Raw genomic sequence first — 23,232 nt, 5'->3', positions numbered from 1 at the left:
TCCACCAGAGGGCATTATTTAAAGGTAAAAGCCAGAGAAGTTACATTAGCAGAGTGTGGTGATGGTTTCACTCCTGATTGGCTCGTGTCTAGGGACTTCTCAGAAATTTTATTTTCAAACCTCACCTGTTGCTTGTCAAGTGTTCTTATCAGCTGACCTTTGGGTGGGGACATTCTGCAGTTATTTGTACTTTCCAGATGGCTACCCTGTTACTTTTACCCCTAGCCATTTCTGAAGACTGGAATGTTTTATAGAAAATAGCTTACACAAGACACAAAGATGGAGCATAGGACAAAATGGAGGAATTTTGGATCTTCAATGAGCAGGGAGCTGTTTTATCTTTAGTTTTGATATAAACTCAAATCTTAATTTGTTTTAGCATCTAATTTAACTCGTGTAGTTATTTGAAAAGCTCTTTATTATGGATTAGCAGTTTTATCAGCATTTTACATTTGAATTAAAGCGAGCTATTTGTGTTTTTAGAAATTTTTATTGCCTAGGACTTTGTGTAAGTGTATGAGATAAAACCAGTTTGGAGGTAGTACATGTTATTTTATCTTTACTTCAACCTCTATAGTTTCCAAATATTTGCGAGTTAGTAAGTAGTTATATAAACTGGCTAGAATACCAGATGATGGTTTATCTTTAAGCATTCAAACACTTCCTCACTTTTGGAGAGAGAAAGAGAGTGGTGGAAGAAGAGAGAGAGAGGGAGGAGAGAGGTGGTAAAGTATCTCTTACGTGTAAAAGACTGGGACTTTTGCTGGACCTCACAGCTCGAGTTAATAATATACTTTGAGGTTACTTAAGACTTAAGACTGCTATCCTGCCTGTACTCAGCCTGTTTGTTTAACCTGCCTTTAAGAAAAGGCAACCTTGCTTGCCTTGCATTTTCCATGTAATCAACTTTTACAGCCTAAGCTAATGTATAGCCATAATGTTAAAATACACAGTTTTTCCATGCCCCTGACCTAGAGTAATATATGTGTACCATTTGCTGAAAGCAGCAAAAGTAGAGGTTAGAAGCCCTTTCTAAAATGAATAGCTACAATGGACACAACATTTGGACTGCCCAATAATGGTGCTTGTAATACTGTTGGTTCTCTGAGGTCGTTGACTTTGTGACTTAATCCCTTGTAAAACACCTGTAGGGATTCCTGTAAAGTGCCCCTCATTCCCTCCTCGTGAGGTGTTTCTGTCAGAGCTTCCACCAGCCCAAAAGCTAAGAATTTCAGCTGATAGTAGCTGAGACAGACAGTGCAGAATACCCCTGCTTTGCTATAATGTGCTGTTCTGCCAAAGTATTTGAGAAATGTTCTGATTTATGACTTTGTTTTGTTCCGTAACTAAAAACAGTGTTGGATTCAGAGTGCCCTGACTGAGTACTATAGTCCCAGGTCATGAGTACTTAGGTTTTGCTTAAGAGAGAACTATCTCATATTTGTTTTGAGGTGAGCACTGTGTGTTTTGTGTGGACACTTTACAGATCTAAAAAGCCCAAGGGGCAGTCACCCCCAAACACTTAACAACATAATACTAACAATGAAAGGAAAAGGGGTCATGAATTTGAGACAGAGTGGACAGTGGGAATGAGAGGAAAGGGAATGAGAAATATGATATAATTATATTTTAATTAAAAAATTAAGATACATAAATGGATGGTGGGAGTGTAGCATGATTTTTTAGGTGTAGAACTCAAGTACTTGATCATGCTCCACTGCGCTCGCTCTCTCTCTCTCTCTCTCTCTCTCTCTCTCTCTCTCTCTCTCTCTCTCTCTGTGTGTGTGTGTGTGTGTGTGTGTGAGACATGTCTGAACTCTTGATCCTCCTGCCTCAAAGGTTCCACCTACTAGTTGAAAGGATGGTAGGTCAGAGGCAGAAGGGAGGCACTGATAGCTATGTAAGGGGACTGAGATAGTTTTGGCTGTGGGTTTATAACATTTCAGCTCTCCACAGTCATGAATTCAAACCATTCGGCCTTGCAGAAGTTATTTCTTCCCAGCAACTTTAGTTTACCGGGAGTTCAAGGTCGGCTGGGCCACGTAGCTGAGGATAATTTGAACTCATGATCCTTTTGCTATCACCTCCCAGGTGCTGGGATTATGGGTGCATGTCACTATGTTCAGCTTAAATATGTAAGATTTCATGTAAGAGACTATGATTTTAGAGTGAGTACTTTGTAACTGGGGACGTAGTTTCAGCGTCCGGGCCTATACATGGAATGGGGAGGCCTTGGCATCAATCTCTGGCACTAGGGAACATGATGAAAGAAAGACGTTCTCAGGATCATTCTGGCAGTCAGAAACTTTCCAGTATCTTTAACCGCTTTCAAAAGCTGGGACTCTTGACAGTTGCATGCCGTACTCCTTCCCTAAGTAAATTTCCACCCTGCGTCAGCCCTGGTGTGGTCTGGCCTCACTGTCCTCTTTGCTGTGCGTCAGATGAATAGCCCTTAAACTTGAGTCACTCCGTTTTTCCCTTTGACATGACACCTTGCCCTGGATGACCTGAACAATCTGTCCACACTAAAATGTAGACAACGGCAGAGCATTCTGGAGCGCCACTGTCAGGTCACAATGCAAGGCCTCCCCCTCACTCTGTTCTGGTGTCTCCCTGCATCCCGAAGCATGTAAGCTTTGGTTCTTAGAAGTACATATTCAACCCTTAGTCACATGATGGTATAATGGGTAGGATTATTTTTAAGCCCTGGAATCGGGAGAGTTTCTTTGCATCTTCAAACATGCAAGCAAAGGGTCCTGCAACAAAACAATTTTTAACATTCGAGTAGGAATTACACATAGGGAAAAATATGATGAGCTATTTGGAAAAATGTGTATACACACAGATGAAACAATGTGAAAATATATTCATATTTTTAAAACTAACAAAATAGGACGAAAATTTCTATGAAACTTAGTTTTCAATGATGCACTTCTGTAGTTGCTTCTGTGAGCCACTGGCTATTTTGCAGGCAGCAAATGAGATTTTTAAAAGGTTGACGTTTCCTTACAAATCATTGCTTAAGTCAAAGGGTGCTGCAGTAGCTTGTCAGTGCTGTGGATTGGAGCTTAGAGGTTAAGTTGGGGTGACTGGTACGCCTAAGGAATGCTAACTTTACTCGGTTTCCTAATTTCCTTTGTCTTCTCGGCTTCCTTTGCTTTCTGGAGCACTGAACACAGAGAAAAGCTTAGAGATCATATAGGCCAGGGGATGCAACCTCTTTTGTTTATATAAGCAATGCTTTCTTAGGAGCAGGCCTCCCGCCCAGTTCAGATGCGTGCTGGCGACTGGCCACTCCTGGACAGCACAGAAAAGCAGTCTCTTGTGCTGCCCAGGGCCCGGTTGCAGGTGGGGAGACTTTAGAATGGATAAGCAGAAGGCCCTTGAAAAGGAAAGACTGCAGTGACAGCCTGCCCACTCACGTGGGCTCAGAGGTAGGTTGTTAGGGTCCAGAAGTGAGGGCTGATGCTCACGACCTCACATGCGATCATTGTGCAGACCCAAAGCCCACCAATCCAGTGACTTGCTGGCTTGTGTACTTCCTGTGTGTCTGGCATGGCCTGCTGCTGTTGCTATGGCTCCGAGGGCGGGACTAAAGGCTGCGTTTCCGGGCATGTTCTCCAGGCCGGTGCACTTAGTGCATGAAATCTTGTAGCCTCCGACCTCCTCATTTATGCCTCCTGTCTGCCACATCCTTTCTCACTTGGGCGGTGGGTAGAAGAAGGAAGGAAAGTTAGATTTTTGTTCCCTGTGGTTGGATCTGTTTTTTTCTTTCTCGCCGGTAGATGGTAGTGCTGCTCCTTGCTGCCGCCTGCTGCCTGGCTTCTCCCCCTCCCCCCCCCGCCCTTTGTGCTTGAAAAAAAAAATGCGACGAAGTGCCGCGGTCTTTCTTTTTACCTGTTTTCTTTTGCCCCCCTTCTTTTTCTTCTCCCTTAAATGCTATAGATTCCATGGGATTTTCATGAGGGTTTTTTTTCAGGGTTCTTTTACTAAAACGCAATATCTGGTTTTGGGTAACTCCAACTACTCATATTTTCTCTTTATTAGTTGTCTTGGCATATAAGGATCTGATTTTGTATTGAGGCCATATACTGTTTGATTCATAGACATCAGTTAGCATCACTGTATAAAATTTGGAATCCAGATAAGGTATCCAGTCACCATGACCATAGTATCTTATAATTTTCCTTACAAGTTTTTCATTCCTAATGGTACGTTTTATTTTTCTTGAACTGTATTTTTCATACATTGAAATCAATATTGAATATATTTATGAGGTGTGTGAAATTTTGTTTATTCATTTATTGTGTAATACTCAGTGAAATATCTATCCATTATCACCACAAAAACATAACTCTTACCTCTAAGAGAAGAAGAGAGTTTATTATGGAGATGAGTAACCCTGACCCTGGAACATAGATTTGGGTTACCCTAAATACCATGTTAAGACGTGGTGATGGTTTCATGAAATTTTATAGTAACAGACAAAGGAAATCCTAATTGAGGACCCTTTTCAAATGCATTCAGATAGCCAGATGTGAGAATTCTTTGAAGAAGCCTAGTCTGCAAAGGCTTATTGACTGTTTAAAACCTTGTGGGGGCCAGGCGGTGGTGGCGCACGCCTTTAATCCCAGCACTCGGGAGGCAGAGGCAGGAGGATCTCTGTGAGTTTGAGACCAGCCTGGTCTACAAGAGCTAGTTCCAGGACAGGCTCCAAAACCACAGAGAAACCCTGTCTCAAAAAACCAAAAAAAAAAAACAAACAAACAAACAAAAATAAAACCTTGTGGGGTATAGTGGTGTCCGCCTTAATTCCAGCAATTGTGGGCATATCTCTGAGTTGGAGGCCAGCCTAGTCTACATAGTGAGTTCCAGGACTGTCAAGAGAACCCTGTCTCAAACAAACAAAGAAACAAAACAACCTACCGCGGTGATGTGGAGAGGCTGGAATGTTGCCATTCCAGGGCCTAATTACAGTTTATCTTGGGTGATCTTTAGCCTACTGAACGGCCTTTTCTTTCCCCTCCGTAGATCCACTATCCTGACAAACAGATAAAGCCAACCAAAGGGCGAGCAGTATTGTTTGGTGGGCAGTATTGTTCGGTGAGCAGTATTGTTAGGTGAGCAGTATTGTTCAGTGGGCAGTATTGTTCGGTGGGCAGTATTGTTCGGTGGGCAGTATTGTTCGGTGAGCAGTATTGTTCGGTGAGCAGTTATTGTTCCGTGGGCAGTATTGTTCGGTGGACAGTATTGTTAGGTGGCATCGAAGGCCTACAGCAGAGGTCTCTCAATCTCGCTATAACCTGCCTGCATGATGTGCCCACTGATGTATTTGGAAAAATATCTTGATTTTTGGATTTCTTCTGTCACAATAAAGTGATAAAGTGTATGAAACTGCTACCTCATTAGAACATGGTATTTTGGGGAGATCTAAATCTCTGTTCCTATGCCATGGCAACTCATATTTGACTCCAGAAAAACCACACTTTTTTTTTTTAACTTTGAGGTGAGACCGGTTTCTTTCCTTGGCAGTGGTTATAGTGAGGAGTGGAGAGGGAGTGGGGGAGCTCTACTCTAGACCTCGGGTACTGTTCTTAGCTTTGGGATTTACCTACTGGTCACAAGGATGTTGAATCACATCTATTGGGTGGAACTCTGTTTAGGAATTGTGGTAGCCCAAGATAATTTGGCTTTGGTCCTGCAACATTCCAACTGTCCTTAGCTTTGTAGAGTGTTTAAAGTAGATGTGGATTTTCCCCTGAGCATTTTAGTTCACACCATTTATTATGGCTTTAGGGTAGAAAAGTTGCAAATAATTTAAAAACAAAAGTGCATGTTAAACACAGTGAAATTCATATTGCATAGTGATTTCAGCTTTTTTTTTTTAAAAAAATGAGGTTGGTAACACGAGATACTTTTCCTGTTTTATTTTTAAAAATATATGGTTGCACTATGTAGCCCTGGATGGCCTGAAATTCATTTTACAGTCCCAGAATTCTTAGTTCTGGGAATAAATGCATGTACCGCCATGCCCTGCTTATCTGCCTTTTGAAACATAGTCATTGGCCGTTATTCACTTACTTACTTTAGTTCAGGCGCCGTCTTATTATAGAAGAGTAGATGAACACACTTGAACATGGGTCAGCCACTACTGAGAGACTGGCCAGTACCTTCTGAGGGGACAGGAGGTGGCCTCCTCCCTTGGCAGATTGAAAGGGAGACAGATTCAGATCCCTAAACCTGGAGTTATGGAGATGGGGGCAAGGAGGCATCCAGTGTGGTCATAGACCCGATGACGGAGAATCGCGTGGGAACTCTGGAGTGGGTACACTCACACAGAGAGAAGTCAGGCCTTGCAAAGCATTGTGGTTCTATCAGCATCCGCCAATCGAAGCAGAGGCTATACATCTTGTGCCAGGCCAGACACATATGTACAGCAGTTCTCTGAAGTGCACAGCCTCTGGCATGTTTGAAAACGAGAGAAGAATAGTAGGTATTTGCAATGCTTTTTGAAATGACCCTGAACACAATGCTGCCACACTTACACTTTGATGTATACCTCTAGAAAAGTAATATCTTTGTGTCTAACTTATTTGATTACTATAGTGATTCTTTATATAATTATGAAGTACCTTTCAGTGCCATGTAAATACCAAGAAATCCACTAGTGATTTTGTAGCAATATTGACTTTTCTTAGAATAAAATGACAAACATTCAAAGGGAGATGTTCTTTCCTTCACAGAGATAATATAAATGCCGCAGTTCAACTTCCTTTCAGTTTGGTGTTGTTTGTACTTGTCACCAGTAATTTAATTCCTTGATGCCTTACATTAAGTTACCACACTGTACCTCTGCCTTGACAGGCTGGTCATTATTATAGCTTTCAGGGTTCACAGCTGGGTACGGCTGTTAACAGCTTCTCTTTCCCAGAAGCCTGTGCAGTATCTTTCATTAGTATGAAAGCTAGCCAGTAGGGGGAAGCTCCCCACTCAGTACCAACTTGATTACTCGGAATCCTGTGGCTTTTCAGCTATTAGGCTCCGAATCCGCAGTCTTCAGCACTTAGGCTCTTGCCACCAAGTTCTAGTGGGCAACCAAGAGCAATGGCAGCAATCTGTATTGTTTGAGAGATATCTGGAACAATCCAGACAAATAGCGTGAGGGCGGGGATTTCATGCCTGGGACTGCGGGATTTTATTTGGCAACCTCTGGCTTCTGGGAGAAACATTATCATTTCTGCAGGGCAACTCCAGTTCAACTATTTTCCTCTTGCTTATATCAGTTTGCACACTAGTTAGTGAGGGCTCAACTTTTCTCACATCCTCACCAACCTGTGTCGTCACTTGTTTTCTTAGCCATTTCTGAATAGGATAGATTAAATCTAAATGTAATTTTAACTTGCATTTCCCTGATGGCTAAGTGTATTAAATACTTTAAAAAATATTCTCAACTATTTGTGTTTGTTCTTTAGATAGTGTTCTGTTCAGTTCCATAGCCAATTTTAAAATTGAGTTTGCTTTCTTGGTGTTTAATATTCTGAGTTCTTTATGTACCTTAGATACTAACTCTCTGTAACACGTACTTTTGAAGACTCATGCCTCTGTCCTCGGATTCTGTATGACTCCAGTTAATTGAAAGTTTATCTTGCAGTATAGACACCTTTTAAGTTGATGAAGTCCAACTTGTTGGTTGTTGCTTCTGTTTTGTGAGAGTCCTTGTCTGAGCCTATCCTGAAGTGTGTGTGCTCCCAGAAGTTTCAGAGTTCGGGGCTCAGGGGTCACGTTAATATCTTTGATCCATTTGGAGTTGATTTTTACACACACTGACAGATAAGAAGCAAATTTTAGCTACATTTAGATACCCAATTTTCACAACACCATTTGGTAAAGATGTTGTCTTTTCTCCAATGTCTAGTTTTGACATTTGTCAAAAATCAGGTCCCTGGGCTAGGGAGCCTGCATGGGGCTGGACTAGGCCTTCTGCATGTGTGTGTCGGTTGTGCGGCTTGGTCTACTTGTGGGACTCCTGGCGGTGGATATGGGACCTGTTTCTAATGCTGGGTTGTCTTGCTTAGCCTTAATACAAAGGGAGGAGCTTAAAGTCCTACCTGAACTTGATATGCCATGCTTTGTTGGCACCAATGGGAGGCCTGTCCTTTTCTGAACAGAGGTGATGGAGGGAAGGAGTTAAAGGAGAGATGGAGGGAAGGAATGGAGGGAGGGGGAGGGGAAACTGTAGTCAGGATGCAAAATAAATGAAAACATTCAGTTAATAAACAAATCGAAAAAATCAGGTGGCTGTAGGTATATGTTCTTTCATCTGATCTTCAGTTTGCCCGTTTATGTGTCAAGTACAATACTGTTTTCTTTACTGTGGCTCTGAAATCTTTGAAATCAGGCATGGTTATACCTCCAGTAGTGTGTGTATTGCTCAGGATTATTTGTGCTACTCAAGGTCATTTGTACTTCCATATGAAATTCAGATTGCATTTTCAATATCCATGAACAATTCCTCTGAAATTTTGGTGGCGATTACAATAAATTTGTAGATTGCTTTTGGTAGGATGGCCAATTTTTTGTTTTACAATATTAACCGTATTAATCAATCCATGTTCATGGAGGTCTCTCCATCTTCTGGTGTCTTTTTAAATTTCTTCATTGTTTTAAAGTTTTTATTTTATAGCTCTTTCATTTCCTTGATGTATTAGTTATTTTTCTGTTGCTGTGATTAAATACTACCCCCTAAAGTAACTTATGGAAGAAAGAATTTATTTTGGGTTTATGGTTCCACAGGGATAAAGAATCCATCATGGCAGGGAGGTATAGCAGCATCACGCATGGCAGCTGGAGCAGGAAGCTCACATCCTAGAGATAAGCAAGAGGCAGAGAGCAATTTGGAAGCAGGCCAAGACTTTAAGCTCTCAAAGCTTTACCACAGTAACATACTTTCTCCAACAAGGCCATACTTCTTCAACCTCCCTGAACAGTGTCACCAACTGGGGACCAAGTATTCAAAACTCAGAGCCTATTGGGGACATTTCTTATTTAAACAGGCACAATTGGTTAGGTATTTTATTTATATAAGTTAAGGATATTGTGAAGGTATGCTTGCCTTTGGTATATAGCAAGGGCATTGATTTGTGTATGTTAATTTTTGTGGCCTGCCACCTTGCTGAAAGTGTTTGTCAGATGTAGGGGAGTCTTTAGGGTCTTTTAGTTGCAGAAAAAATTATATGCAAATAGGGATACTTGGACTTCTTTTCAATTCCTTCATTTGTCTTAATGCTCTAGCTAGTACTTTAAGTACTATGTAGAATTTGAGTGGGGAGCATGGATACCCTTGTTTTGTTCTGATTTCAGTTGAACTTAGTCCAACTTTCATCCATTTAGCTTTATGATGAATAACATATTATGTTGAGAAATAGTCCCTTCACCATAGTTTCTCCAGGGTGATTAGTGTTAGTTTTTGTACCAATTGAAACCATTATATATATGTCTACATAAATGTATTTTATGGAATTTTAGGTAAATACAGCATAATATGATTCACTATTAATTTTCCAAATATTTGATGTTGTTTGTGCCCTCTTCTTCTGCATTGTTTTTCCTCCTCCTTTCCCAGTGAAAGCTCCGCTCCTTGTTTTTCCAATTTCCCTCTTCATAGCACTCATGTCCTGCTATTTCCCTCTCTAGGGATCGTCCGCCACCACATGTGCTTCTTAAAATTCCTGGTTACTTCAATCACTCAAGGTTACATAGTCACATCTGAAGATTTGGATCTAGGAATCACAGATAACAGAGAACACGCAGTATGCGTCTTTCTGGTCTGAGTTATTCCTCTCAATATATTATTTTATAGTTCCATTTGCTGCAAATTTCACAATTTAATTTTTCATTACATATAGTGTCTACATTTTCATTATTTATTCATCAGTTACAGACATTTAGGATTTCCTACCTGTCTTAGTTAGGGTTTCTATTGCTGTGAATAGATACAATAACCACAACAACTCTAATAAAGGAAAACATTTAATCGGGGCTGGCTTATAGTTTCAGAGGTTTAGACCATTATCTTTGTGATGGTGTACAAGCAGACATGGTGCTGGAGAAGGAACTGAGAGTTCTAGATCTTGATCCATAGGCAGCAGAATCAACTGTGTCCCACACTGGGCATAGCTTGAGCATATGAGACTTCAAGTCCAAGCTCCACAGTGACACACTTCCTCCAACAAGGCCACACCTCCTAATGCCACTCCCTTTGGGCCAAGTATTCAAAGACATGAGTCTGTGGGGGCATACCTATTCAAATCATTATCCTAGCTATTGTGTATAGAGTGACAGTGAACAAGGCTGAGCAAGCATTTATGGACCAGGCTGTTGAGGTTTTTGGACGTATGCCAAGGGGTGCTGTAGTTTTATAATATGTTAGACTTATTTTTAGACTTGTGAGAATTCTTAAAATTGTTTCCAGAGTGGCTTTACCAGTTTTGAATGCCCCCAACAGTGAATGAGGGTTCCCTTTTCTCAAAGGTATTTGTTGTTGGTTGTTTTGTTGATTCTAACTATTCTGACTGGGGTAAGATGAAATCAGAGCTGTAATTTGAATTCCCCTAGTTACTAAGATTGTGAACATTTTAAGCCATATTCATTCATTGTGAGAATTCTGTTCAGATTCATAGTCTATTTTAATTGCTCATTTGTTTTGGTAACTCTTTAAGTTCTTTATGTATTTGGGGTATTAATCCTCGGTCAGATGTTTAGCTGAGTTTCTTCTCCAACCAATTGGTTATTTTCATAACTGTACAGAATCTCTTTAGTTTTATGAGGTGCCACTTGTCAGTTTTGGGCCTTCATTTCTGGGCAAAGGGAGTCCTTTTCACAAAGTCATTTCCTGCACCTAGCTCTTGTAGGATATGCCCCAACTTTCTTCTATATGTTTCAGCATTTCAGGTTTCATATTGAGTTCTTTGATTCACTAGGAACTTTTTTTTTTGACCAGGGTGATAGATACGAGTCTAATCTCATTCTTCTGCATGTTTTTCCAGCACCATTTGTTGAAGAGGCCGTCTTTGTCCAGGGTGTTTCTGGCATCTTTGTTGTAATGGAGATGTGACAGCTGTCTAGGGGATTGATGAATTTGCTCCCTGACACGAACAAAGAATTGAATGACTAGGAAGACAGAAGACACAGTTTTTTCCTGTCAAGATGGGAGAAGTCTAAAGCTGGAAGTCCATTAAACAGAGGCTGACTTGGGTACTTTACAGTTCCTCTTCTTTCCCCTATTGGTCCTGTATGGATACCTGTCCCCCTCCCCGACTTTGTAGTCATTTCTCCTCATGGAGTCCTCTGGGAACAATAAGTAGCCCTCTCACAGAGCCAGCTTTTGTTTTTCTTGTCCCTCTAACTATGCTTAATGCCCTGTGGTTTGAATAAGTATGGTCCCCATAAGCTCATATTTGAAAGCTTAATCACCAGGGAGTGGCAACTATTCAAAAGGATTTTAAGGATTAGGAAATGTGGCCTTGTTGGAAGAAGTGTGTCACTGGGGGTGGGTGTTGAGGTTTCAAAGGCCCATGCCAGGCCCAGTGTTCCTCTTTCTGCCTACAGATAAGGATATTGCTCTCAGGTACTGCTCCAGTGCTTGTCTGTATGGTGTCTTGCTCCCTACTATGGTGACTTTGGACTAAACCTCTCAAACTATAAAGGAGCTCCCAACTAAATGTCTTCCCTTCTAAGAGTTGCTCTGGTCATGGTGGCCCTGGATAGCAATAGAGCAATGAGTAAGACATACCACCTCCTCAGAGATTGATACTGCCTGCTGTTGGAGGAGTGGGTATTGACTGTTTTACTTACTTTCTGCTCAGAGGAGGTGGAATCGGGGGGGGGGGGGTCAGTGTAATGGAAAAATTAAAAATGCTGCAGATCCCCAAGCAGTGGCAGCGGGCCATGTGGCAGCAGGCAGTGGGCCCTGGGAGCAGCCAGTCCCAGGCAGGGACAGCTGCAGGTCCCTGAGCTGTGGCTGGTCCTGGGCAGGGAGACACACGGTGGCGGGCGACAGAGACATGGATAGTCATACCATGCAGAGTGAGATTGGATATTTATTTGGGGATTATGGAAGGGAAGAGGGAGAAGGGGAGAGGGGAGAGAGAGAAGAAAGGGGAGAGAAAGAAGGGGAAGGGGAAAAGTGGGAAGAGGCAGAAGCTGCCTCTTTGAGAGGGAGACTGGAAAGAGAGAAGGAACTCAGGCTAGAAGCTGAAGATCAGCCTGTTTCAGCAGACAGGGGAGGGAGTGGGCGTGGCTTGTCTCTTAAAGAGACAGAATAGATCATTACAGTCAGTCCAAGTGAGGGGTGGTCCAGGGTGCTGTGGCCAAATTCTAGTGGGCAGTGTATCTGGGGCTTCATCTGTAGGACCTCGTCTTCATCTGTAGCTGGTATATGTGTCTATATATGTGAATAATTTCAGTGAAGTTATATCACTTGGGGTACTAATTGTTTGGGTTAAAGCCTCATTCCAGTCCCTGGCGGATTATCCCTATACCCAAAGAGTCTGGGATGTTCGGATGGAAGCCTCACCCTAGCCCCTGTCATCCATATATCCAAAGAGTCTAGAATGTTTGTGTTAAGGCCTCACCCCAGCCCCTGGCATCCATATACCCAAAGAGTCTGGAATGTCTGGGTGGAAGTTTCATCCCAAGCCTCCTCCCCTGGGAGTTGCCTTAGCCCAGACTCCACCTCCAAGACAGCCTGCCAAATGATGACCCCCTCCCCAGAGATGCTCAAGACCACTCCCACAGGGTATTTAAACTGCCCCTCAGAGAACAAACACGTGGTTTTCTAGTCTTCCTTCCCCAGCTCCTCTCTAGGAGGATGGAAATCCATCTTGGAGTATTGGTATCCGTCAAACCTGGGTCTTTTCTAATTCAGTTTGATTTGGTCTGATTCAGATTATTGCATTAGCAGAGAGAGACTTATCGGGGTGCAGAAACTTTTCACTAATGCTTCCTCAAAGAACCATAGACCAAAAATCCCCACCCCCAGTACAAAGTCTGAGAAATCTCCTTTCCTGTTGTTGTTCAGGGGAGTCCAAGACACTCCCAAAACAATATAGGCTATTGCTATTGTCTTTGCCCCCATGAAGTAAATTCCTAGTGTTGACGACTCTTTGCTCTCCAGACACAGGACTTAGAGGATTTGAGCTGAAGCTGACCTGAAAGCCTCTTCCCTGAGGACTAGCTTTCCCAGTAATGGAAGGCGCTGTACAAGCTGCTGGAAGAGGGAAGCCGTCAACTGTCCTACCAGTCTGTGAGGCCTATGACCAAAGCATGAGCAGCATTGGTAAGATCTAGAAATATAATAGTAACAGTTATATTTTGGTGGCAGCCAGCGACTGTCTAATTGGACTTATGGCTCCGGTAAACAGTGGGAAATCATGCCTGGTACTGGAAACTCAACCAACTACCTGTTGCTAATGAGCTTATGAATCTTCAAGTAGAACCTACTGGTGCCATATCTGGTAACAGTAATTAACCTAACTGCATTCTGAATATTTGTCCTTATACCCACAGATATGTGTAGCTCCCACCCCTCATCAAAGACGCTTGCCTTTACAAAAGACAGAGACAATCCAGAAAACCCCAAGTGGTCACAGTGCAGAGAACAAGTGATGGTAGGTGCCAACTTGAACTGATCCATCTACCTAAAACCCCCAACTCTAAAGTTCATGGAACATCAGAGAGGGCACGGAAATTTCAAGAGCCTGAGGACAGGTAAGTTTGCTGTGAGATTGTGTCTACTAGAAGTGACAGGGAAGTTACAACCATGATACCAGCAAAAATATGGCTGCCCAAATGAACCCGAATAATGACTACACCAATAGGCATGCTTACTTTAAAGGGGGAAATCTCATGGGACCGTACCCCTAGACAAAGAACTGCAGGCACCTGAGAATGCTAAAAAAGGGAGAATTAGTCTCCCCAGGACTGAACCTCCCAATCTCTTATCTACAAGGGGTCAACCCTGAAAATCATATATATACAAGTAACATTACATAGACTCAGAAGATTTATTTATATATTTATGTATGTACACATACATGTACATATGTAAATATATATTTATATATATGAAAGAATAATAAAGAAAAAGGGCCATGAATTTGAGAGAGAGTTAGGGACAGACATGAGAGGGGCTGGAGAGAGGAGGAGGAAATGATGTAATTATATTAGATTTTTAAAACTTGCTAAAAAAAACCAAAAAGAAAGAAAAAGCATGATAGAGATGAAGCTCATCTCATGACCCTATCTCTCGCATCACTTTGTGGTGTGCCTTAGCGGCCACATAGAATCAAATAGTCCTTTGTATGCCTATAGATTTAGAACTTGTGTACTTATTGATGTCTATAAACATACAAAGTTTTGCTTGTGTGTGAACTTTACATAAAAAGAAGTAAGGAAAAATGAAACAATTCAGAACAATATATCTTAAACAATTTCAATTATTAAACTGCCTCTTTTCTGTCCATCTTTCCCACCTCCCTCCCTTCCTTTCCTTTTCTCTGTGCATCCATACTTTCCCCCCTTTCTCAATTTCTTGCTGCCTTACTCTTTGCTTAGTGATGTGGAAGTAGTTGTGTGGTTGTTCACCTGTTTTCTTCATTGGTATCCTCTTGTGCCAATGGAATACTTCTGTGCCAAATCCCTGTGACTTAGGAAAAGGCACTGGCAGCGGCATAGAGGTTTGCTGAAATGTCTGCATATGCCAAAGATCCTGACAAGTACTTAAGAGATACTGACTGACTTTGGACAGGATCCTGTTGCATTTTCCCATTTTCCCAGGGTTGAAGTGTGCATCTTGACTGTCTCTTGAGAGCGTGTTGGCATCAGGAAAGGTATGAGCATCGGTCTCTGCAAGGCTCGGAATATCTAACGGAGATAGTGCCTACAGAAAGCAGGTATGGGGGCTGGAGAGATGGCTCAGCGGTTAAGAGCACTGACTGCTCTTCCAGAGGACCCGGGTTCGATTCCCAGCACCCACATGGCAGCTTACAACTGTCTGAAAACGCAGTTCCATGAGATCTGACACCTTCACACCAACAAACATAATAAAGTTAAATAAATAAATTAAAAAAAAAGAAAGCAGGTATGCTCTGCACTGGCTGCTTACTGTTGCTGCCCTTTGTCTACATGGATCTGTGATGTGGACATGGAGTCATTGCGCTAGAGTGGGGTATGTTCGTGTTTTTGAGGTGAGTAAGGACATGTCTTCGGTCTAGTACAAAATAGCCCACTGAGCAGCACGTGATAGTGAGAAGGTTGAGGTCAGTGCTTACCTTTGTTGAGCTGTGCATCCTTCCTCATCCCATGTGTGGAACCGGGGTCAGGTCACTATGGGGGAGCAGCTGTCCAGAAAATAGGGTTTGCTGAGCTAATTTTGGGCAGTTGAAAGTGCCACATTATTGCTGCAATGAGTGGAGACAGCGGAGCGTGGCTTTCTGTCTGCTTTCAGCTCTCTCTTCCAGGTGATCCTGCTTTTTTGCTGCGGTACCAGCAAGAATGAAGAAGGAGGCAATGTCTGGCCTTCCAGTGGGACAGATTGGAAGCAATAGAGATACAGTAATCTAAAACATATTAGAAGATACTTTCTGAGTGCAATCTTAGGTTATTCTTAAAGATACTCACTAGAAAATTCATTGGCGTACATTTCTATTTGACTTATTTTGCTGCTGTAATTAAGAAAAATTTCTAACAACAGGTATACAGTGATGTCAAACAGAAACCCCTTTTGATATTACCAAACGAAAGTCAAAAAATGCTCCTCCTTCCCCTGGACTTCTTGATTCCCTTTGGTGTGTTCCACCCTAGAGTAACATGGCACCAAACAGACAGTTCCTTGGCATCCAGGAATTTTATGTTCTATTATGTGTGTGTGTCTACTTATAGATCTGTATACAATTGGTGGGAATTTTATACATAGCTACAATGAAAGATAATTATGTGTGATCCTCAGTTTCCTTCTCCAACTTCTGTCACGTTCCCCCAGCCCCCAGCACGCCCCCTCTTAACTTCATGTCTTCTTTTTTGTAACCTCTCAGCCCAGTTATTGCTCCCTAAAGGAAACCTAGCAGTAAAAACCCTCAAAAAGCAACGGTTCTCCTTCTCCCCGCAGCTGTTGGCTGTCAATAGCGTTTCTTCTTTAAGGAGAGAATCCAGAAGAGCACCCCTCTCTGAGTGTGGGCTGACTTGATCTTCTGCAGGTACACACAGCTTATGTCAGTTCATGACTCTGGTCACCACGTCATGTCCAGAAGACAGCATGTTTTGCAGTGGCAGCAGTCAATGAGGAGATGCAAGATCGGTCAGAGTGCTCAGAGGAAGACTGCTCTGTTTCAGAGAGGTGGTGAGATGCAGTTTGGGTGAGCAGAATCAGTAGCCAATGATGGTGGGCCTGCTGAGGATGTTGAGAGATGTTTACTAGCATACATGCTTGGATATAGTTGGCTCCTCGTACAGTTGACGTGTGTGTGTGTGTGTGTGTGTGTGTGTGTGTGTGTGTGTGTAAAATAACAGTTAACAAAAAGCAGACTATGAATTTTAAAGAGAACAAAGAGGGCTATACAGGAAGGTTTGGAAGGAGGAAAGTGAATACAAAAATGTTGGAGTTCTATTATCTCAAATATAAAAGAAAAAAGGAAACTAATAACAATTAACTTAAGAAGACATTAAAAGGTGAAAACAGTAAAGCAGGCTGGGCAGGCCATGACGAGCAAGCGCGTCGGTGAGCAGCACTCCTCCATGTTCTCTCTTTCAGTTCCTGGCTCCAGGTTCCTGCCTTCATTTCCTTGGATGGTGGACTACAAGCTAAGAAGAAGGAAACGATTTCCTCCTCCCAGGTCGCTCTTGGTCATGGTATTTTATCACAGCATTGCAGACCTGTGGCTCCACGTATGTAACTCTTCCCATGGATAGGATCCAGGGTTGGGTAATGGCATTGATGGCTTTCCCCCACAACCTGCATGGGGCCTTCCAGCACTGTGCACACCAGCCAGCAGAGTGGAAGCTTCCAGCTTAGCGCTAGCGTCCTTCAGTAATGTAGTTTTCCCATCTAGTTCTGGCGGCTGACCTAACAATGGCAGTACCCTCCATTGTTTGGGAGCCTCTAGCCAACAACTCAGAAGGAAATAACCCACAACTGGCATTGAGATTTTTGTTTCAAAATCTATGATTTTTGTGAGCAGCATTATTCGTTCTTTTAGGGTATCACCATTTAAAAATTTTAGCTCTCTAATTGGACTTAAGGCCTGCTTAATAGGAGAGAAACCACGGCTGGTACTGAAAACCTAGCCAACCACCCAGGGCTAGTGAAGTCATGGATCTTGGAGGGGAACCCACAACCACCACTCTACTAAACCATCATAATCCCTAACGGTGCTCTTAACTCCTTGTATTCACAGATAAGTAGAGTCCTCTCTCATCATTTTTTTTCTCTTTGCAACAGACAGAGACTGCTACAGAAAACAACAACCCGTCAAGCTGTGGAGTTGTAGAGCCTGTCCCAGTGGATACATCTGCAAAACAACTGCACCTAAGGCTCTGGGAAGATTTTTAGAATAGGAGGCAGAAAGATTCTGAGAACTAGAGGATCAGGGAACAAGCTGTGAGGCTCTGTCTCCTAGTAATGCCATGAGTTACCCATAATGTGTCAGCAGTGTGACTACCCAAACATAAGCTGAACAAGGACAAAAACAGACATGCCCAAATGGACAGGGGAAGCCCGCTAGGCCTCGTCCCTATACAAAGAACAATGAGGCAACTAAGGAATACTGAGAGCTGAAGAAACAGTCTTCTCCAGAGAAGAGCATAGCAGTTGTTTGTCCCATACCAAATGATCAGTCCTGGAAGCATACATACAAGTAACATGATAAACACTGAGGGGCTATATTTATAAGTAGATATGTATATACATCAACATACACATATGCATGAAACCAGTTCATGAAAAAAGAGGCCATAAATTTGAAAGAGAACAAGGAGGGGGTATATGTGCGTCTTTAGAAGGAGGAAAAGAAAGGGAGGAAAGGTGGAATTATAATGACAAAAAGAAAACAAAGCTTTAGTTACCTTCTAAATTTAGGAAGTTTCTGCGTGGCTGTTGCCTCTATCCTAAGTTTCGGTTGACCCTTTTCTCAACCCCATTGCCCCTGACACCGTCCCTGTTTAAGCCTTTCTAGCCCTTGTATTCCCCCAATGGCACTTCCATGTTACAAGCATTTTACTGCCCCTTCCCTCAAGAGCGACTCTTGCTCCCTGACTTCTACAGACAGTAACTCCCATTTAAACACAGAAATGTACAACTGTGTGAGAGAACACGTGTGGCTGCTGTGGCCATTGTGACAAAGACGCTCAAACATACAGTAGAGAACAGGCAGGCATCCTGTTGACATATAGTTCTGGGGAAACCAGATAGATACATGTAGAAGACTACAACTGGATTCCTATCATTTATCCTGAAGAAAAATCAGTTCTAAAGGGATCAAAGAACTTAATAAGAGACCTGAAATTCTGAACATGTCAGAGGAAGGTAGAGGGAAAATTCCACAACAGAGGGTACAGCCAAGAACTTTCTTAAAAGGTTCAATAGCTCAGGAAATGTTCTACGTATTTGGTGGATGGGGTTAGATTAATTAACAGCTTTCTCCACAGCAAAAGCAAGCGCACTGCCGGAGTGAAGAGACAGCATTTGGAATGGGTGAAAAATATTTGCTACATATCCAGCAGGCAGAAAATTAATGAATACGCAGATAATCCTACCAACTACAAAAGAACCAAACAACGTAAAAATGAGTCACTAAAGCAAACACATTTCTCATGCATAATATATGATCTGCATATAAACAAGAGAGGATTGATAGGGCAGAATAAGGAGACAAGGAGGAGGGGGGAGAATGTGGATGAGGAGAAAATTCAGTGTATGCGGCTTGGAAATGGTTAAGGCACACTTGATATTTGAGCATAGAGTGCATTAGACTCCTTGCTGTTTTCAGTGTGTGTGCACAGCAATTTAAAATGGATGAACAGGTCTGTCTCCCCTCCTGAGATCATGTGGGTGTCCAAGAGCCACGCTGCAGCAGGTTAAGATGACCTGGGAACGAGCTGTTGGAGACGGCAATGTCTCGGTCCACAGTCGTGCTGTAGCCAAGGTCTGTGTGAATGCCCATGGCTCACGTGGCCCCCAAAGGTGGCACAGATACACAGGTCGTGGTTGCCGCCTCCAGTCATGTTGGTGCCTGAGGGCCCTGCTGCCTCTGATTCCATGCTGGTTTGGGTGACCTGAGCTTGTTAAAGAAGGTGATGATGACATCTGGATCTCAGCTGCACCTGGGGGACAGGTCTGGGTCTGTGGGCCTGCAAAAACCAGGGTCTGCGTTGACGTCCTGGGTGGCTCCAGTTGTGACTGAAGTCCACGCAGGTGCCTGGGGTACAGGCCACCACCTGAGGGCATGATGCTGTCTGCAGACCATGCTGCAGGTAGGCCATACAGATCTGAGTGGGCTGCCCAGCTACCAAGTGTCATGGTGACATCTGTGTCAGGGCTGCAGCTGAGGGTTATGTGAGTCCATGGTCCTGCTGCAGCTGGGGTCTGTGTTGCTATCTGTGGCCTGTGTTACCACAGGGGGCCAGGAGAACCATGCACCATGAAATCCAAAGGCGAGGCTAAGCCGGCCCTGCCATTCTCTACCCCTGGGAAAGCTGACTCTGCCCCTTGCTGGACACTGCAGCAAGACAGGGAACTGGTGAGCTGCCCCTGCACTTGGGAGAGGTAGTCCAACCCCTCCTGGCCCTGATGGCATGGGCATAGGAGAGCTGGCTCTGTCCCACACCTGAGTGGGGCAGCCCTAGCACCCAGGTCTGACAAGCTCAACTACAACTGGGGCCCATTCAGGCCTTAGGTTGGCCCACCCTACATCTGCCCAAGCTATCACCTGCTAGACCACATGAAGGAACTGGTCCTGTGGAACTAGAATCACAGCATCTCCATGACTCGGGGTGCCCTCCGGATTACTGAGAGGAGTTTCAGAGAGGGTCTAGTGATGATGATAGACCAGAAAACAGAGGCCTTGAACCAGACCATCACAATGAACATTGCACATAAAGCTGATAGGACAAAGGGGGATATGTTCTGCCTATGTGACACACACCTTGGCTCCCAATGTTACTAAGACAATTGTACAGGTGTTGGAGAGGCAGGAAGTACAGAGAGCAAAGTCTTATTTTAGTTATTTATTTCTTTGTCCCAACCTCAGTTTCCCCTCCCTCCTCTCCTCTAAGGCCCTCCCCGATCGCACCACCTCCCCTCTACCTCCTCCCCATCCACACCTTCTTTCCTTTCCTATGCAGAAGAGGCCAGGACATCCTTGGATATCAACAAACCACGGTTGCAATAAGACTAAGCACCTCCTTATGTATTAAGGCTGGGCAAGGTGACCCAGTATGAAGAGTAGGGTCCCAAAGGGAGCAAGACTCAGAGACAACCCCTGCTTCCACTGTTAGAAGAGCCACAAGAGAACCAAGCTACACAACTGTCACACACGCAGAGGGCCTAGGTCAGTCCCATGCAGGATGCCTGGTTGTCGGTTCCTTGTCTGTGAGTTCTTATGAGCCAGGTTCGCTGTTTCCGTGTGTTGTGTGGTCCTTGAGTCATGTGACTCCTACAGTCCTTCCGTCCTCTCTTCAGTCGGATTCCCTGGGAATCAGGGAATCACTAAACACAGTGGTTGATGGAGGAACTGACAGATGTACACGGTGCTTACATTCACAGTGGGAAAATGAATCTCCTAGAGGAGAAAACGTGAGAAAGGGAGAGGTGGGAATAAGAGGCCACTTTTGCGCGCACAAGAACATGGGAAGCGTGGAGAAGCAGCACAGGAAGATGTACTTGGGCCCCAGGAGCTGCTGTGGTCGTCATAGTCTGTCTGCTAATGAGAGCACAGAATGGTTTGACAGTGGGTCTCTGCATCTGTCTCCAGAAGTTGCTAGATGAAGCCCCTCTTATGACTTTTGATCCAGCACTTAGCAGTAGAGCAGAATATCATTAGTTCCTGTATATACACAGGGGCAAGCATTCATACACAGAAATAAAAAGCATCATTACACTGACATGTTTCGCTGGGGTGGGGGGGTTGTCCAGTGGTGTTTGGGTCAATCCTAGGGCCCTGGGATATCCAGCCCCTGCATTCTGGGACAGTGTCGGGTGGGCTCACTCTCGTGGAATTGTTTGGTTTGGTTTGGTTTTCATTTATTCAAATTTTCTTTATGGTGGGGGATGCTAACAGGGTGAAGGGCAGATATGGGGGGACTGGGAAATGAGTGGAATTGGGTGGATGATGGGACATTTCCAAAGGATCAATAAGGAAATCACCTGTTCAAATATCCAACAACCACACTCGGCACGGTCCTCAACGTGACCCCAGGAGGTACAATATCAAACACGATGGTGAGAACTATGTTTTAAAACATGGGAGAATACCATCTGAAGACGTGACTCGGAGGTTGAGGGTCCTTTTTCTCTTGCATAGGTTTTATTCCCAGCACCACAAGACAGTTCACAGTCATCTGTAACTCCAGCTCCAGGGGATCTGATCTCCTCTTCTGGCCTCTGATGCTACAGGCACTTATGAGTTCACATATAAACACAGGGGCAAGCATTCATACACAGAAATAAAAATCAATAAATCATTAAGAATGATACCCAGGTGGTTTTCTAAAGAAGGAATACGTATGCCCAGGCACAAGGTGCTGTTGTGGTTCAGCAAGCCCGAGTTTGTGTTGTTTGTAACTAAACACAGTGGTTGATGGAGGAACTGACAGATGTACACGGTGCTTACATTCACAGTGGGAAAATGAATCTCCTAGAGGAGAAAACGTGAGAAATGGAGAGGTGGGAATAAAAGGCCACTTTTGCGCGCACAAGAACATGGGAAGCATGGAGAAGCAGCACAGGAAGATGTACTTGGGCCCCAGGAGCTGCTGTGGTCGTCATAGTCTGTGCTAACGAGAGCACAGAATGGTCGGACCGACAGTGTCTGGAGTGCTCTTATGCAAGCAGCCAGGATCATGAAGTAAAGATGTCTGGAGCCCAGAAAGGGATGCAGGACACTTGGGAGGCAAATGGGGAGGAGGAAGGCTGACAACTGATCAACTTAGCAGAAAAACTTGGCCAAAAGGGCAGCAAAGAACATGACAGACACGCAGCTAACCTAAAATTGAGAGGGAAACAACAGCAGGCTAATGGGAAAAAAACCAAACACTGGTGAGAGGGATTGAGAAGTGCCAGAGTAGTGGAGGTCGCTTGCAAGGCTTAACCTTTGAGAGAGAGATCAGGGACACTAGGAAGGCTGACCTGCTGAAACCCTACTTAAAAAGGAATACTGACAACCCCATTTCTGCATGTGGTCACACTGAGGATGAAGGCTTAGTCGAGCCAGAGATTCATGGAGCTGAGGACTGAGGTTCGAATCTATGAGATCTGGAATGATTAACACGGGGTAAACCGGAGTGGCAGGGTGGGATAAGACATGCATTCACTGGGGGTATAATCCCCATTCCTGGAAGCACGTGTTTCTGCCCCCTGAGTCCATATGCTTGGATCTAGAGGAAGGCAAGGTAGATGGTCTGTTGAGAGAGGAAAGACAAGGATTCCGCAGTAGGGTCCAATGTTGGAGGGGGTCTTTCTCCTCAGCAGAGGGAGAAAGGGGGATTCTCCAGACGCAGCAGGGAAGCTGTGGTCCTGGACTGACTGAAAATGGATTCTCTCCTGAGGACTAGCATTCCTGTAGTGAGCAGAGGATGGGCGTTTGGTCTTGGCCTCCGGGAACACACACACAGAGCCATCGCTTTCTCGTCATTTGGTTTAATCACCCTGGTCACTTCCCACTGTTTGCTAGGTCTGTTTCCCACATAGAGCTTGAAATCCTGGGAGGGTTGTCTTGTATTTGGGGGTGGCGTTATGAAGCAGCACAGACAAGGTAAGCTTTGCCCTCCTGGATTGCCCTCCTCCCCGGGATCTTCTCCAAAGGAGCCGCAGCCCTGGAGTCACTCAGTGGCTGTGAAACATGGAGGCGTTGGTGGCACATGGTATCTTGGGAGTGCATAAGATGGATGCAAACACTCACTGTGAATCCTGATTGGAAACCTCACAAAGAACCCGAAGGTCGAAATGGTGACAAGCCTTGGCGT

The 23,232-nt window shown here is 43.9% G+C and overlaps 1 long non-coding RNA gene across 1 annotated transcript in view; it reads left to right on the top strand.

The window, feature by feature from the left end:
* LOC142840917 (uncharacterized) overlaps positions 1 to 19,179 on the top strand; it is a 29,600-nt gene extending 10,421 nt beyond the window's left edge. Inside the window, exons 5-10 of the long non-coding RNA XR_012908983.1 lie at positions 11,046 to 11,253; positions 13,175 to 13,336; positions 13,567 to 13,667; positions 14,836 to 16,412; positions 16,808 to 16,978; positions 17,495 to 19,179. This is a non-coding gene — a long non-coding RNA (uncharacterized LOC142840917). The remainder of the gene's footprint in view (positions 1 to 11,045; positions 11,254 to 13,174; positions 13,337 to 13,566; positions 13,668 to 14,835; positions 16,413 to 16,807; positions 16,979 to 17,494) is intronic.
* Positions 19,180 to 23,232: the final 4,053 nt, after the last annotated feature.

Source organism: Microtus pennsylvanicus, chromosome X (genome assembly GCF_037038515.1).
Source record: "Microtus pennsylvanicus isolate mMicPen1 chromosome X, mMicPen1.hap1, whole genome shotgun sequence".
Taxonomy (NCBI): Eukaryota; Metazoa; Chordata; class Mammalia; order Rodentia; family Cricetidae; genus Microtus; species Microtus pennsylvanicus.
This window is presented reverse-complemented; position numbering and strand designations above follow the sequence as displayed.